Consider the following 16,516-nt stretch of genomic DNA (forward strand, 5'->3'; position numbering starts at 1 on the left):
TCGGCCCCCACCTGCAGGGAGCTCCCAGTGCTTGTTCCACGATTGCTGGGAGATGCTTATCTCCCCAGTTCCCAGTCCTAGATTCTCTCTCTTCTCTCCTCAGTCCTAGTCTCACCAGGCACATGGTCCCAGTCAACTTATTTCCCTTGACCACATCAGACTCTGTCTCAAGTGTCTTCCTTTTCCATGCAACCTGAGTGCCAACTCAGTTGTACTCAGTGAGACTACAGGAGAGAGAGATACCTGCTCTCAGTTGCACTGCTGGGGGCCAGCTCAGCTTAGAGCAAATGGGAGCAGTAATTAGGGGGAAATCTCTCTGGTCTGCAGCAGGTTCTTTTGCTCTATGTGGATGCTGCAGGTACAGACAAATTGTAGGTGCTTATGCACATTTTTGTCAATACTAGGAGCTGGAGCCCACTGTGGGGATAACACATGTGGTTTGGGCACATGTAATGGGCATATGTATCACCTGAGATGATAGAACATACTCAGTTGCTCTGTGAGGACAATGCATACACAGTGGGTGCATCTACATTTCCTATTAGCATAGAGCAATACACTCTGGCGCATATTGTGCCAGAGTTTATTGCTCCCGAGTGCCATGTTTGAATATGCACCTGGGACCACAGCATGTTGAGCCAGGTTGGAGCAGTCCCACCCTGGGGGGTTCAGCCTGCCAGCCCACGGCTGCTCCAACCTGGCTGAAGGTGCTGCAGAGGTCAGGCTGGGGCACAAGGATGCTCCAGTGCAGGCTAGGTGGCAGGCAGCCCCCACACTGAAGCATCGTTGTGCCCCAGCCACCCCCATACAGCCATCTAGGCAGCTCCACAGTAAACATCTCTTGTCATGCTAGTCAGACTGGGCGTGTCTAGGAGTTAAGAGGGTATGGAGCATGTTTACTGAGTATGAAGTTTTACCTGTTTAACTTGTATAAGCCGCTCACATGAAAATGTACAAATTGAGGATTTCTTTGTTTTGGGTTGGTTTTTTTTTGAAGCTTTCTAACTTAGGCAAATTTGGGAAGATTTTTTTTTTAGCAACAGGCACATTCCTGTTGCAGAAACCATCATGGGGCCAGGATTGCCAATTGTCCTTAAAGGCAAAAAATGCTTGTCTATAAAGTCCTTAAATAAGATGGAGCTCCCTGTAAAAACCGTGAGCTCTGTCATCGAGCTGAGGCTGGAATGCAGGTGTTAACAGCCAGAGCAGAGCAGCACCACGGCTCAGTGCCCCGCAGGGAACTCGCTCGGGGCCTTATGCCTCTGTAGCCCTCTTCCCCAACACGTGCTGCATGAGCTGCTCTGATTTAAGGTAGGCAGGGCCACACAGCCCAGGCAGTCTGAGACCCTAGGCTAGATTGGGAGACAGGAGCACAGCTAGATTGCTGCTGATGGTCATTAAGCAGAGGGGTAGACAGCTCTTGTCCACACCGATACATGCATATTTCCAATCAAATTTTTTATATTCAGTGGTCATATTCATCCCAAGTCAAACACACCTTTCTGTAGAAGGGAAGTATAAAAACCTGTGCACCACTATAATCCCACTTGTGCCTATTTTAGGGACTTTAGTGGTGTATAGATCTCATACTAGTCTTCTGCACAAAAGCAGATTTTACTGCCCATAAATAACTCCAGCGGAGCTGATGGTATTATCCTGGGATGAACCTGATCCTTTAAATATAGAATTGTTTTATATAAAGAGTCTTTTACAAACCATTATCAGTTCTGGAAAGAGGGGCAGCTGGCAAAGACAGAAATGAAAAGAGGTACTATAGAGATACTCATTTCCTGCAGGACAGCTCTGCTCAAGCTGTGTAAACTTTCTTCAGTTAAACAAATGTTGTGAGGAGGAAAGACTCTTCTTTTTCTGAGAAACATCCAGTAACAAATGACTGCGCAGTCTTCCTTTCCACAAATTGTATGCAGGCAACTTCCTTTAATCAATCTCTTGATTCTTGAGCATAAAACACATCTGCTTGTGGATGCAGAAACAGGTTTCTTGGACATTAATATATGCACAGAGATTTTGTGTGAAGTTTTGCTACACTGTATTGCTGTTACATGCACACATACAGAACTGTGTTCTTTCTTTAGTCTGCTTGGATACAAAAAGACATTAGATATAACAAACACTAGCTAGAAGTAAGCATGTGCCTTATTAAAATTCCAAATACCCTGTGCGGTTGGCAGGAGCTATGTTACCTTTGATCGTGACAGGAGCATGTAGAATTGGTTTATGCCTTTTAACTTAAAAAAAAGGCACAGAAAATGGAATCCAGGAGAGATGGTCCATGCAATTCTTCACTGAACCTCTCGCTGCTTTTGAAGACTGTACTATCCCTTTGGGCAGTGCTGCTTAAATTGGGCTATATATTATTCTAAGGGGTATGCAAGAAGAAAAGGGAAAGCAGAAAAAGTTTAAAGTGGAAAATATAAATGGAAGGAAAGGAAGAAAAAAACCCTTTCTACTATCTGTAAATTTATTGGAGAGGTAATTACAATGTGGCAGTAGTGACATTTTTATATACATAACATCATAGTATCATATTACTTAGGGTCGGAAGAGACCTAAACAGATCATCAGGTCTGGCTCCCTGCCCTGGGCAGAAATGGGTGCTGGGGTCATATTACCCCAGCCAGATATCTGTCCAGCCTCCTCTTGAAGACCCCCAAGGTAGGAGAGAGTACCACCTCACTTTGGAGTCCGTTCCAGAGCTGGCAGCCCTAACTGTAAAGTAATGTCTCCTGATGTCCAGCCTGAACCTTCTCTCTAACAATTTGTGGCTGTTATCGTAGGGCCTGCCCCACTGCTCCTTGATCATACGAGTGGCCCTCCTCTGGACCCTCTCAATCCTAGCCACATCGCTCTTGAAGTGCAGCACCCAGAACTGGACGCAGTACTCCAACAGCAGCCTGACTAGTGCCACATAGAGGGGAAGGATCACCTCCCTGGACCTACTTGTGATGCATCTGTAGATGCACGATAAGGTGCAGTTAGTCTTACTGACTGCTTCCTCACATTGGTGGCTCATATTCATCCTGGAGTCAACAATGATTCTAGGATCCTTTTCTGCCACTGTGTTGACAAGAAGGGCGTTCCCCGGCCTATAGGTGTGCTGCTGGTTTCTTCTCCCTAGATGCAGCACCTTGCACTTGTCTGCATTGAATTCCATCCTATTTTCATCCGCCCACCTCTGTAATTTGTCTAGATCTAGCTGGATTCTGTCCCTCCCCTCCAGCATGCCCACCTTGCCCCACAACTTGCTGTCATCAGTGGATTTGGACAGCGTGCATTCCACACCCACATCCAGATCGCTGATAAAGATGTTGAACAGTACAGGCCCCAGGACTGAGCCCTGGGGGACTCCACCGCACACATCCCTCCAGGTCGGAAACGACTCATCCACCACCATTCTCTGGGTGTGACCATCTAGCCAATTTGCCACCCATCTGACTGTGTAGGCATCAATGCCGCAGTCACCAAGTTTTTTTAAGAGAATGTGGAGCCTTCGTAAAGACTCTTTGGTTTCATGAATTTGACAGGGAGTCCAAGTATTCGATGCACTTTAACAGAGCAATCAAGAATGACCTGAAACTCTTCAATTTAGTGGGCACACACAACACAATCATTAGCATATTGAAGATCAGTTTTGGAGGTGTTGGTTATTGTCAGGGTCTGCAGAAGTGTTATGCCTAGTGGTTAGAGCCAGGGAGTGTTACCAGTGTCTATTGTCAGGGGGCAAGCCAAAGTCAAACTGGGGTTCATGCACTGAGCCAGAGAAGTTACCAGAAGTGGATGTCTGAAAGCAGACTGAGGTCAAACCGGGGTTCCAAAATCAGGGATTGGGTATGTGGGCAGGAATGCAGGAGCAGGCACCAGGGAAGTCATATGGATGAGAGCTACTCACAAACTGAAGTCAATTTTGTTGCTCAGCAGGGGCTAAGTGCTGCAAGAGCTCCTTAAAAGCAGCCTTAGAACTAATCAGCAGACTCAGCCGGCCCTGCTTAGGGGGCTGAGTACTGCTGACCTAGTTGCTCCACTGCAGTCCAGAGGTCTTACAGATATTGTGGACTGGAATGTAACCAGTTGCTATTAAAGAGATTCCTTCTCTGTACAGTACTAGATGCTGACTCTGGATGGAAGCCTATCAGTAATGAGATGAGGAATAGCTGCGATCTGGATGGAAAAGAATGGTACAATCTAATATATAAAACTTGCTTGACTCCCATTCCATTGCTTAGAACCACTGCTTTCATATTGTCATGAAGTTTGATGGTAACAAATTTTGACAGGCATCCAAATCTCATCAGAATCTTCCACAGGGCCTCTCTGATTTAATCAAAGGCTTTAGTCATCAAAGCCATGTAAAGATCTCTATATTGTTTGTGGCACTTCTGTAGTGGCCAGGCGCCCAAAGAGCCATCCCTCTGAAGTCCAAGGATGGCACAGCATTCTATAAAGACAGCCCCACCATCCATGCACAGTAGAAGGAGCACTTTCAAAAACTCCTCTTTTCACAAACATTGTGCCTATAATAGAACAGTCAACCTTTTGTGAAGTCCTGTATTAGTCATACCTCGTGGCAAGGGATATTGAAACGTGATTAGCATTTTACAATAGACTCAAGGTGAAGACAAAATTCAGGTGCAAATTATGAAGGAAAAGTCCTTATACTGTAAGAGCATCTAGTCAGCCACTCTTGAAGTCAATTTCCTGTAGATGTCAGTGGGCGCATCTACATGAGATGTTTACTGCGCTGTTGACTAATTAGTTGCACAGTAAATGTCTCAGCATCTACATGTGTGCCCCTATTAGGTGGGAGTAAACTAATTTATTCCAGCATTAACTGAAGTACTATCCTGCTGCAGAGTAAAAAACTTTGCAGAAGCACACGTGTAGACACTGGAGGGGCTGGCTACGCATGAGGGTGCTTCAGTGTGGGGGCTGCCTGCCAGCTAGCCCATACAGAAGCACCCTTGTGCCACAGCCAACTATTCTACAGCATGTTTAGCCAGGGGAAGCAGCCCCGAGCTGGCAGGCTGACCCTCTTGGCCCCATGCCAGCCAGGGCTCCTCCGCCTTGGCTTAACATGCTGTGATTCTTGGTGTACATGCACATGCACACCTGGCAGCAATAAACTCTGGAGTTAATTGCTGCACATTAATTAGCATGTGTAGATGCACCTAGTCAGTGCAGAATCAAAGCATCTATAGTTAACAGCATAGCAGAAGGCAACAAGTTACTTGCAAAAAGAAATCCCTCTTGCATAGATGTTCATAATTTAAAGTTTCCTTCAGGGGAAAATCCTTTTTAAGCCTATGTATAATAAACTTTGAGATCTTTGACAAAACATATAATGCATTCTAATCCTTTATATACAAAAAGAGAGCAGGAAAATTCTCCTTTGGTCCTGTTCAAAAGGATCTTACTAAACTGGCCCAAGAACAGCAACATCTAAATAGATAGGTTTTGGAGCCCTTGGAGTCATTGTAGATGGTTCTCTACATACATCAGCTCAGTGTACAGCGGGGACCAAAAAAGGCAATAAAATGGTGGGCATCATTAAGAATGGAACTGGAAAAAAAATGAGGAACATCATCATGCCATTATACAAATTTGTAGTGTGCCCACATCTTGAATATTGTGTTTAGTTCTAGTCTCCACATCGCAAAAATGATGTAGAATTAGAAAAGGTACAGAGAAGGGCAACCAAAATAATCAGGGGTATGGAGAAGTTGCCTTATCAGGGGAGACTAAAAAGGCTAGGACTTTTCAGTTTGGAAAGGAGAAGATTGAGGAAGGGATAACATAGAGGTCTATAAAATCATGAAGGGTGTGGACAAAGTGAACAGGGAACTGTTGTTTACCATGTCCCAAAATACTAGAACTAGGGAACACCACTGAAATTGGGACAGGTTTAAAACTAACAATAGCAAGTACTATTTTATAAAGTAGGTAGTTAACTTGTGGAATTTATTGCCAAAGAAGGTGGTAGAGGCAGATAGTGTAGCCAAGGTAAAAAAGGGACTAGACAAATTGGAGACGTTTTCTCTGGCATCTTCCAGTTAATAATGGTGGATGTCAGGGAGGGTATTTAATAGGGCATAAATCACTGTAGAGCAATGATTCTCAACCATGGTGCCAGAGCACCCTGAGGTGCCAGGAGATCCTTTGAAAGGAGCCACAGGAAGCAGGAGAAGATAAGCAAGGTACTAGGAGGCAAGCAGATAAGGGTAGGCTTAGGCTCTGTCTAGATACTCCCCTGCCCCTACTGCCTGCTCCCCTGCAAAGAGGTAAGCCCTGTAATAAATAAATTAGCTTCTGAGATGGAGTACTGCTCAGTTCAAGGTATGGAGGGGTGCCTTGAGTATGAAGGGTGCCTTGAGTCTAAAAACATTGAGAACCACTGCTGTAGAGATGTCCTGCTCAGTGTTCTCCTTCTAAAGCATCCATTCCTTCCACCGTTGGAAATAGGATACTGGGCTAGATGGATTATTGGTCTGAACCAGTATGGCACTTCTGTTCTTCTTCAGCTTTGAGTTGGGTATATCTTTCAAATCTGTAACTTCAGAACAATGACATTTCTCCAATTTTTGTCTGCAAGTTTGGGGAAGCTATTTTTGAAACAGTGGGCTGGATTCCTCTCTCACTCCAGAGTTTCATGCATGTAACTCTGTTTAATTTAACTGTGTTACCCCTGATTTAAAGCATTTTATGTAAGAGGAGTTGTAGGCCCTCTGCATTTACTTGCTTGCATGTGTGAGCATTGTAGGATCATTGTTTTCATATTTAAAACTTTAAAGATAAATAAACAAAGCAAAAATGGGAAAGGCATTTTCCTCAAAACTATCAATCTTACTCTTACCGACTATGCAGCCATAATGAACTTTCTTGAGTATAGCCAGGATGCAGGCATTATTTATACATGACTTCTGCCTTGTCTTTAGCCTCCCCTTGCATTTACAGGCATTATAAATTTTTTTTGTATTGGTTTATTGTTTTTTTCTATTTAATCTCAGATTTTTAAGTAAAGACTCCTGAATGATGGATTACTATGTGCCAAGCTTTCTGTAGGTGTTGGAGAGCATTTACCTTTGTTAAGTTTTTTCATGAGTATTGGAGAACCTTTGAAGCAGACAACCTTTGCTGAACAAAATTGCACTGGAAACTTGTTTAATCACATTAAATTTTAAAGAGGTGCTTTAGCCTTGCTCTCTTGTCCTGCCATTGCAGTTAGATTTTCAGCTACATTCCTAATGTATTTCTGAGATGGAAAAATGGTGGGAGGCATTATTCTTTCCAGTCATTCTTATGCAGCTAATATATAAGATTCCCCCACTCTTTTATACTATAACACTTGTTTTTTCATTGTTGTTATTAAAAGTGTCCAATCACTTTTTACTTGAAAGATTAAAGAAATAGAATAATTGTTGTTTTTTTTCCTCCTGTCATGTTTCACGTAAACTTAAATATAAACAGCTCTCTCTCACTCAGTAATCTTAAGTCTTAAAACTTTCTTTGGAATCAACCTCTGAAAAATCAGACCCTTTTAAGGCATTGCAAAGTTGACATCCCCAAATCACACATGCTTTGAGGAAGCTTGATATTATTTATAGGAAACAAGCACTCAGGATCATAATGCTGTGCACCATACAAACAGATAACTAGAGCTGTTTTTAGCCTGAACAACTTTCAAACTATAATCTCAATCCTATGGTGAAATCAGCCAGGCAAAGAGGCTTCCTTTATGACGCTCATTCAGGACATTATTTACTAAGAGCTGTCATGTTTTATACAGACTAAAATAAATTTTAGCGAAAATATGAAGTGCTACAACCACTCTGGAACACAACATTGCAGATGTGTATACCAAGGGTCCTTACTGTACAAGGACATTTTCAATTTATAGACACTTTCAAACATCAACTGACTCTTGTATTAATTCTAGAGCCTGGGATAAGCGGCTGAGTTTGGATCTACGTTATGAATTTCCTTTCTCTTATTGGTTTTGCATATTTGCAGAGTTTTGTTTGGGGTCATTACAGGGAGAACCCTATCTCCAAAACTTTGATATTTGTTTCCTGGTTTCCAAATCTGATCCAAGAGGTGATGAACTGGAGATAATTGAAGTATCAACCAGTTGAAGTTCTGTCCTCAGAGTTTTTAGTGCTGTTTAGATCTGGGGCCTAAGTTCTGCATCCTAACCCCAATATTCTTATTTCTGAAAGATTGAACTATTTTTGTGTAATTAGATTTGCCTTCAAAACCACATAAAGACCCTATCACATAAAAGTAGTTTAACTGCTAGTGTGTGGTCCTTCTGTAGACTATTATCTTTACATTGGGAATAGCATCAACACATATACTTTGTGTATTCTTGCATGCAGATCTTGCAAAGCAAATGGAACAAAGTATCTATTCCTTTGAGTCCACCTACAGATGTGTTATCCACAATAAGCATTTAATTAGATAGTTGTTATTTGGTATTAAAGCAGACCTTGCTTGAAATAAGACAGGCCAAGCTGTGTACACCTGATGGATTTCCTTCTCCTTTATGTTCCCCCTTGATGCCCAAGAACAGCTAAGAGCAATTAGACACCTGACCTCTGAACAACCTAAATCACCTGATGTCAACCTTAATTTACCTGCTTCCATCTCTGACAACAAGTTTGACACAGCTATTAAAATGATCAAGAGTGGCTGCTGGATCAGATAAGATATTCCCAAAATTTGTCACCAGCTTCAGAACCAGAATGAAAAGATGGCTTCAGAAATTCATGTATAAATGTCTAGAAAGTAACAAAGTTCCAGAAATCTGGGAAAAAGCTGATATCATTGCTATCCTAAACCAAACAAACCACCAGAGAATCCAAAGAACTACTTAGCCATCTTACTATTTTGCATTACTTACAAACTCATGGAGCACAAAATCCTGAATACAATAGAGAACATAACTGATCCCCAGCTCTTAAAAGAACAAGCTGGCTTTCAGAAAAAGTGGTGTGCCAATGACCAAGTTACATTACTTACGTCGGACATAGAAAACAGTTTTGAAATGAGGCAGAAAACAGGCGTAGTATTTATTGACCTTATAGCTGCTTATGATACTGAATGGCACCAAGGCCTCAAATATAAACTGCACTGTATGATACCTGACTGCAAGATATGTATTTTCATCACGAACATGATCTCTGGCAGATCATTCAAACTCACAACGAGCCAAGGAGAAAAAAGCAGAGTACAAACTGAAGAATGGAGTCCCCTAATGGTCAGTGCTAGCACCGATACTTTTCAGCGTATATACTTCCCATATATAACATCTAAGTAATACATGTACTCTAATGATGTTACCATACAAGGAATTGTATGCAGTGCAAAAAACTGACATGACAGAACTGGAAAAGTTACTGAGTACTAACTTCGAACTCATTGCTGACTATCTCCATAAGTGGCATTTAAAGTTGAGCATCAATAAATCAGTATCATCACTCTAACACCTGGACAATACTCAGGCTAAGAGCATACTAAATGTCAGTGTAAGTCTCCTGCATAAGCATACCCCAACTTAAGGGTTACATTAGACCATTCCCTCACCTATAAGCATCATATTCAGAAGGTCAGCAGTAAAGTCTCTGAATGGGTAGCTGCCTTAAGATGTTTAGCCAGTACGACATGACTTCGAAGTGCTCAGAACCACCACACTTGCAACACCCCCAGCAGATTATTGTGCTCCTGTATGGTCCAGAAGTTGTCACACTAAAAAGCTTGACACTCTACTTAACAGTTTGCTGAGACTCAAAACAAGCTGCTCATCTTGCACACACACACAGATGGATTTCCTGTGCTCTTAGGCATTAGATTAAGTGATACAAGAAGACAGACCTTAACATCATTACTGGCAAGAGAGGCAAGAGACAGTGAAAATAACCTGCTCCATCAGCTGCAAACTGAAGACCTGAATAAATGGAGGCTTAAAGTTGTAAACCATTTATACATGAAGCTTACAAGCTCCTGGAAGAGATTGGGGATGCTGGACCAAATCTGTGGGCATCAATGGAGTGGGCTGACTGCTGGGAAAGGTTAGACCTATTCCTATAGAATTTTATACCAACACTAAATGATTCTCTCATTGGGCACAACCTTGACAGAGAAGCATAGGCCAAGCTGAACAGATTGAGACCTGGATATGACTGCTTCAAAACAACACTTTACAAGATGAACATTTTGGACAGTCTCCTGTGTGAATGCAGTGTCCATTAAATAGCTCAGCACTTGACTGAAAGCTGCAGTCTCTACAAATGCCCAGACAGGGCAGATGGAATCCGCACATTGAGTGATAATACCAGTCAGTGGCTCATAGATTTCAAAGTTGATTTCTGATGCCATACAAAAGAGAAGGAGAGCTAAGAGCAACCTTCTGCAAGTACCATCAGTGTGCTGAGTGTACTTGGCAAAAGCATGTGGATCATTCCCAGTAGTAGCCCCTCGTCTCTGGAACTCTGTCCCCATTGTTGGTCACCAAATCCCGGAGTGCTGCAAGCCCTTTTTACATGGGCAGACATTTAGCAAGCAGGGTTAAGTAGCGATATTTTCTGAGGAACTTATGTGATCTAAGTGTAGGTCTCATTTAGTATTTCATGTGCTTTGATAAGTTATTTTGTTTCTGCTCCCCCTCCCCCTGGGGTAAGCCCTGAGCCTTTTTTGGGGAAGGGCAACCTATTAATCTAATGAATGAATGAATAAATAAAAACCTCTCAATGCTTGGTATGCACCACCTGGAAACAGAAGCTGTAATGGAGTAGATTTGCCAATTAAATAATTATATGAGTGAATTCAAAATAATTTGAACACCAGTAAGAATCTTCCCGAAATTAACTATCATGTCATATTTGATATGCTAAATGTAGTAATGAATACTTCCACATATTACAATAAGTAAATAGAGTACCTGAATGAAAACAATAAGAACATCAAAATAAACATACGTGCATACATAACATGTCCCCAATTTATCTGGGTTAGAAAATCCATTCACATCATTCATTGCGTGTACAGTATAATAGCCCTTAGTAAATCCATATTACAAATCACTGTTACCCCTTTTCCTATTTTCTGCAACTGTTTATTAACCATAGATCTTGCACCTTGCCTGAACATATGTCCTGACTTTTACGGGTCAGACCATAGGTTCATCCTGCCCAGTAACATGTCACACAGTGGCAGATACTAGATGCTGAAAGAGAGAGTAAACAGGGTATAACTAGGATTTTTTCCATTGTTCCTCTCTGTAACAGAGAGCCAGAGGGTCTTGTTACTTTAAGAGTGAAGGAGCAGCAGGGAGAGCCCTGGGGGTAGAGGGGGTGCTGCCCATTATGAGCAGCCAGGGAATGAGTACCTGGGGATTTACCTATTGCCAGCCATTATTACAGCAGAGGCCAGAAGCAGTAAGTTTCCCCAGAGGTTAACCTAGCAAGCTAAATCAGGAAACACCTGTAGCAGCTCAGGGAGTCACATGACCAAATGGGGGTGTGGCTTCTAGCCATATAAACCCAGGACTTGAGCCAGGGGAGACAGTTTGGTTTTGGGAGTTGCTGAAGAAAGAGTTGCAGGGTAGGAGTGGTGCAAAGGAGCTCCTGGCTAGTACCTGGACTATCCTGGGGAGTAATGCAAGGAGAGTGCTGCTGACTTGCGGGTGGCTAGGACTCAGTGGAGGGGGAGCTGAGTGATAAAGCCAAGGAGCTGGGATTTGGGCTTAGGGCCAGTTGTGGGGTTGTATAGCTTTTTGAATTAATTTCCCACTGGTTGTTTGTGTGGGTCTAGAAAGTGATAGTTTGGAGGTCCCATTAATGCCTGAGGGGCATGTGACTGCCTTGAGCCTTACCAGGGGTCAGGCTTAAAATATAGACAGGGGCCTGGGAGCCAAGCATTGCCTGGTTAAGGGTGGAGATAACCCAGGGGAGGGCAGAGCCTGGGGCTAGAGGGTCTGGAGCCTGCGAAGGGCAGGGAGTTGAATAGCTGGCCCATTAGCCTCACACAGGCCCTCATGTTGTATCAAGCTGTGTTTCTAGGAGGCAGGGGGCAAATGTGAGTAAGCACAAGGATGCTATAGTGGCAGTGGTAGCCTTGGAAGCTAAGTCTCACTTTCATTTCTCCCTGTCCACCCCTTTGTGGTCTACAGTGGCCAGCATACTGCTGTGACCCCCTCCTGGGCTCTTGGTGAGCTCCCTATACTTGTGGTGACCTAGCAAGCCAAAGAAGCCAGCAAAATTTGGAATTCACACTCGTTCCACCTTTGAATTGTCCTGATATGTCTACTATTGTCACACCTATGGTAGGCAGCTCATTCTAAATCACTCTTTAGCAGGATACATGCTAATGATTCTCTTGCTCCAAGACTCCTTAAGATCAATGTGTACTAAGCTAACTGTGGGTTGTGTTGGTCTTGATTTTTTTCCCCCCCCCCGCCCCTCATTTTTGTAGTTAATGTCACAAAGGGTTAAATGCCTATCAGTATCTCCCTCAGTGTATAGTTTTGAATAGCTTTTTCCAGGTGACACCTTGATTTTAATACTTAGTGCATGAACTGCTTTTCAGCTCATATTCCTCCAAGAACAAAATTCACACCTGTCAGTTCTCTTGGGCAAACTTGGCTCTGATTAGAAGATGCCTCCATGAATGAGATGTTTGTGCTTATTCTACTTACCTTCTAAATGCATCAGTGAAGAGATGTGATGCTTGAATAAGCATAGTTAGCATTATTAACCTTTAGGGTGCTAGAAGTTTTCTACTTTTGTACAGGCAGTCCTCCAATTTGTGACAGAATTGGTTCCTGAAAATTGCATCTTAAGTTGAAATGTTGTCAAAACATTGTAACTTTGTTTCCTCGGGGGGGGGGAGATGTTTATAAATGAGGGATTGGTTCCTGAACCAAGGCCCAATACCCTGTTTTTTACCAAAAAATAACCCAGAATTTTTTACTCAATTAATTACAGATGAGTAATATAGCTACATTAACATATTCATATTGTAAATGGCAATCACATTAACTTGGAAGGACTTCTTTGAGGTAACCTTGCTGGACTTTTTGAAAAGCTCTTAACTGGCTGCTTCTTGGTCTTGGCTGCAGGTTTTTCTGGAGTCTTGGCTGCTTTCTTAAAGAAAGTGTCCAAGGAAGTTTCCCCAGGTGAGATGAGTGACACAGTAACTTTTTTGCTGGCATGGCATCACATCAGATCAAGCATTGTGAAGTCAAAACTGGCATTAAAGTTGAAACGGGGTCAACTTAGAAGCACTGTAAGTTGAGGACTGCCTGTAGTCTGTGAACAGGCCATATAGCTATTATGGCTGTTCTGGGGGGACAGATAACCTTTTTCAATACCTTATGAATGGCTTTAGTTTCCTAATATACTATGATTACTTACTGAATTCCTGTGCATTCCTCTCTATAAATAAATATTAGAGGCCTGATGCTTGATGGCACCATCACAGTTCAAGCTGATTCCAAAGCCTTAGTGACAGATAGTAAAGGGGGGCAGAAAAGAAAAGCAGAAACAACATACTACATCTTGCTACTTAAAGGTATACAGTACCTTTGCAGCAAACCAAGCAACTTGCTTCAGCCATGTGGAAGAACAGAAGTTCTGCACTTGAAGTTTGTTGTAAACCAAGCAGTGTGCAAGCAAGGTGGCTGGCTTCTCCAGTTCTGTCCCAGACACCTATCTCACCTGGCTTGGAAAAAGTTAGGGACTTGCCATAGTTACCACCTCATAGCCTTGATCCATGTGCTTCTTAGGGAGGTGTGTATTCCTTCATTAACTGTTGATCTTTGCAAGTTCCACAATTAATCCCCAAACCTTAAAAGGCATACCCTTCTTTAGCAGGTACAGCAGGAAAAAAATTGAATACAAAGCCTAAGATGTTATGGAGAGATTGACCCATCAGAATGTCATGGATATGACCGTGAATTGTGTCTGACTGGAGGGCCTGATGGCAATGTGGTGGGGCTACTCCTGGTGGGGTAGCTCCTATAAAATACCACCATGTTGCAGCCTCCAGAATAAGGTGGGTATAGGGCACCTCAAAACCCTAACCCCCACTGCCTTGCAGCTATTCCTTAGCTGGAGAATGTGCTTCTGTCAGTATAGTGCCCCTTCGCCTGTCTCTCTGAGGCATTAGGCAGGCAGCAGCAGTTTTTATCTGTTGTTCTTTAGCAGAAGCTACAACCATTGAGGCACTGAACACTTGGATTCTTTCTCCATGGTTTAAAGAGGGGATGGTAGGTCTTGGGCGGCCTCCACTCCTTCATATTCCTGCCTAGGCATCGCACCAAGACTTTTGACACATATGGTTGCAGGACTCTGTACAAGCAGATTAATCAGGCACCTAACTAGACTTCTTTTGCATATGCCACAATCCAAAGGATCCCTGGTTGCCCATCTATCACTTTAAAATGATAAAATACGTGGCCTCCTCCTGCTCTACTTGGCCTTCGTGAGACCACAGCTGGAGTACTGTGTCCAGTTCTGGATGCCACATTTCAGGAAGGGTGTGGAGAAGCTCGAGAGAGTCCAAAGGAGGGTCACGCACATGATTAGGGGCCTAGAGACCAGGTCATACAAGAGCTAAGGGACTTGCGACTGTTTAGCCTGAAGAACAGAAGACTCAGAGGGGACTTGGTGGCAGCCTATAAGTATATCGGTGGAGTACATTCCGGTATGGGGGAGCAACTATTTACTAAGGCCCCCTAGGGGAGGACTAGAAATAATGGGTACAAGTTGACTGAAGATTGCTTCAGACTAGACATAAGAAAAAACTTCTTTACAAGTTGTGTACCAAGGGGTTGGAACAGACTCCCCCTAGAGGCGGTACAATCACCCACTCTGGCAATCTTTAAAAAACATCTTGACACCTATTTTGCTGGGGTCATCTGAGTTTTAGTTAAACCACCCCTGCTGCCATTTTTCAGTGCATGGACACTGATACATGAGATGGAGTCTGCTGGAGCATGGTAATTACTATGCCCCACCAGACTCGATTAGTCAAGTCTGTTCTGATGGGCTATAACTATAGTCAGAGCAGCCTTGCTGCTCGTATATAGGTGTCCAAAGATAAAACAGTTCTATTGAGCATTGAACTTGTAGCCCATGTGCTGTTCTCTACCAGCTGGTCTAATCAGATGGCTGGTTGTGATTAGAGAGATTCTAGTTATACTTATTGTGTCATTTCTTTAAGATTAATAGCACTGCATGCAGCAATCCAGGGACAAAGTGGAGCCAGGTGGTGTTGGGACCCAGATGGCCCAGCCACTTAAACCTGCAACAAGAGAATAGACACTTTTGATCAGCTCTAGTTTTGATGTGGTGGACCACATTGAATTAAACAGGATTTTTGGCAGATAATTATGAAATTCATAGAAAATTTCTATATATGGACAAGAGGGAAATGTGTTTCCTGACTCCCTAATGACAGTGTTGGCATTGGGGATGACAAGAAATGGATCATCTGAAGAGGATACGTGGCAGGATCTGGCTAGAAAAGGAGGAAGCTCCTAATCTCATCTCCCATTTTGCTGGTCTCACCACATATAGCCAGAGCCTCCCACCCTGTTGAGAAGACCTGATGAAAAGTGATCTCTGGAACATCTGGCTCAGAACACATTCATCACTTCTAGGCAATTAAGTAAGTTGTTATCTGTCCTCTGCTTGTTTTTCCCAATTCCTGTATGCCTGATTTAGCGTATATTCATTTATCAGAAAACTGTGCTTTCCTTATCTCCAGCAGGATAGCACTTTCTCAGCAAGACCTATTTTAATGCTTTAATAATGATGATGCTCCTGTGAAAATAACGAAAGCAATTTTTTAAGCATCATCTGTCCATGCAGATAAGGAGACTTCTCATGATCAAAGTTGTCCTTATCTACATGAGGAGCTGATGCTTAGAAAATCACTTTCATTAGCTTTGTCTGTGAATTGTTATCTTTAGCATTAAAATGCATCACTGAAAATGAGGGGAGGAGGGAATAGCAAGGAGGAGCCTTCTACTGGTTTTCTTACTTTTAAGCAAGATAGTTGCAGTACAGAAATCCATACTTTTTAATTTGCTTTAGGAGGAGGAAAGAAAAGAGAACTGATGTAAAAGACTGGAGATGTGGACTGAAGCTTTTCACTTATACTCTAGGGCTGGCATTCTTCCAAAGTACTTCCTAAGAATGAAGGTGATACGGGAAAGCTAAAGAGACCAAACTGAAGTCCTTCACTAGGTAGGTGAAAGCTATTTTATCATATTTGTTAAGCACAAGCATGAACATACTCTGCATATACAAATTAGAGGCAGGAAATATTCACAGTAATTGCAGGGAAATGCCAGGGAGTTGTTGACTGACTGGTTCTGTGCCTGCAGCTTGGCTCTAAGCTGTAGAGAAAGTAGTAGTAACTCCATAAACATGACTTTATGTAATGGTGTGGGAAAAAAAAGACAAGATTGCAATAAGACTTGATTGTGTGTTGGTTTCTG

General features: G+C 42.7%; 1 protein-coding gene across 1 annotated transcript in view; it reads left to right on the plus strand.

Moving 5' to 3' along the window:
• Positions 1-16,090: 16,090 nt before the first annotated feature.
• LOC109311199 (collagen alpha-6(VI) chain-like) overlaps positions 16,091-16,516 on the plus strand; it is a 95,878-nt gene continuing 95,452 nt past the window's right edge. The window contains exon 1 of the mRNA XM_019536702.1: positions 16,091-16,262. The gene's annotated coding sequence lies outside the window, so the exon portion shown is untranslated. The remainder of the gene's footprint in view (positions 16,263-16,516) is intronic.

This window comes from Crocodylus porosus, unplaced genomic scaffold, assembly GCF_001723895.1.
Source record: "Crocodylus porosus isolate Cpor-Errol unplaced genomic scaffold, CroPor_comp1, whole genome shotgun sequence".
NCBI classification, from domain to species: domain Eukaryota; kingdom Metazoa; phylum Chordata; order Crocodylia; family Crocodylidae; genus Crocodylus; species Crocodylus porosus.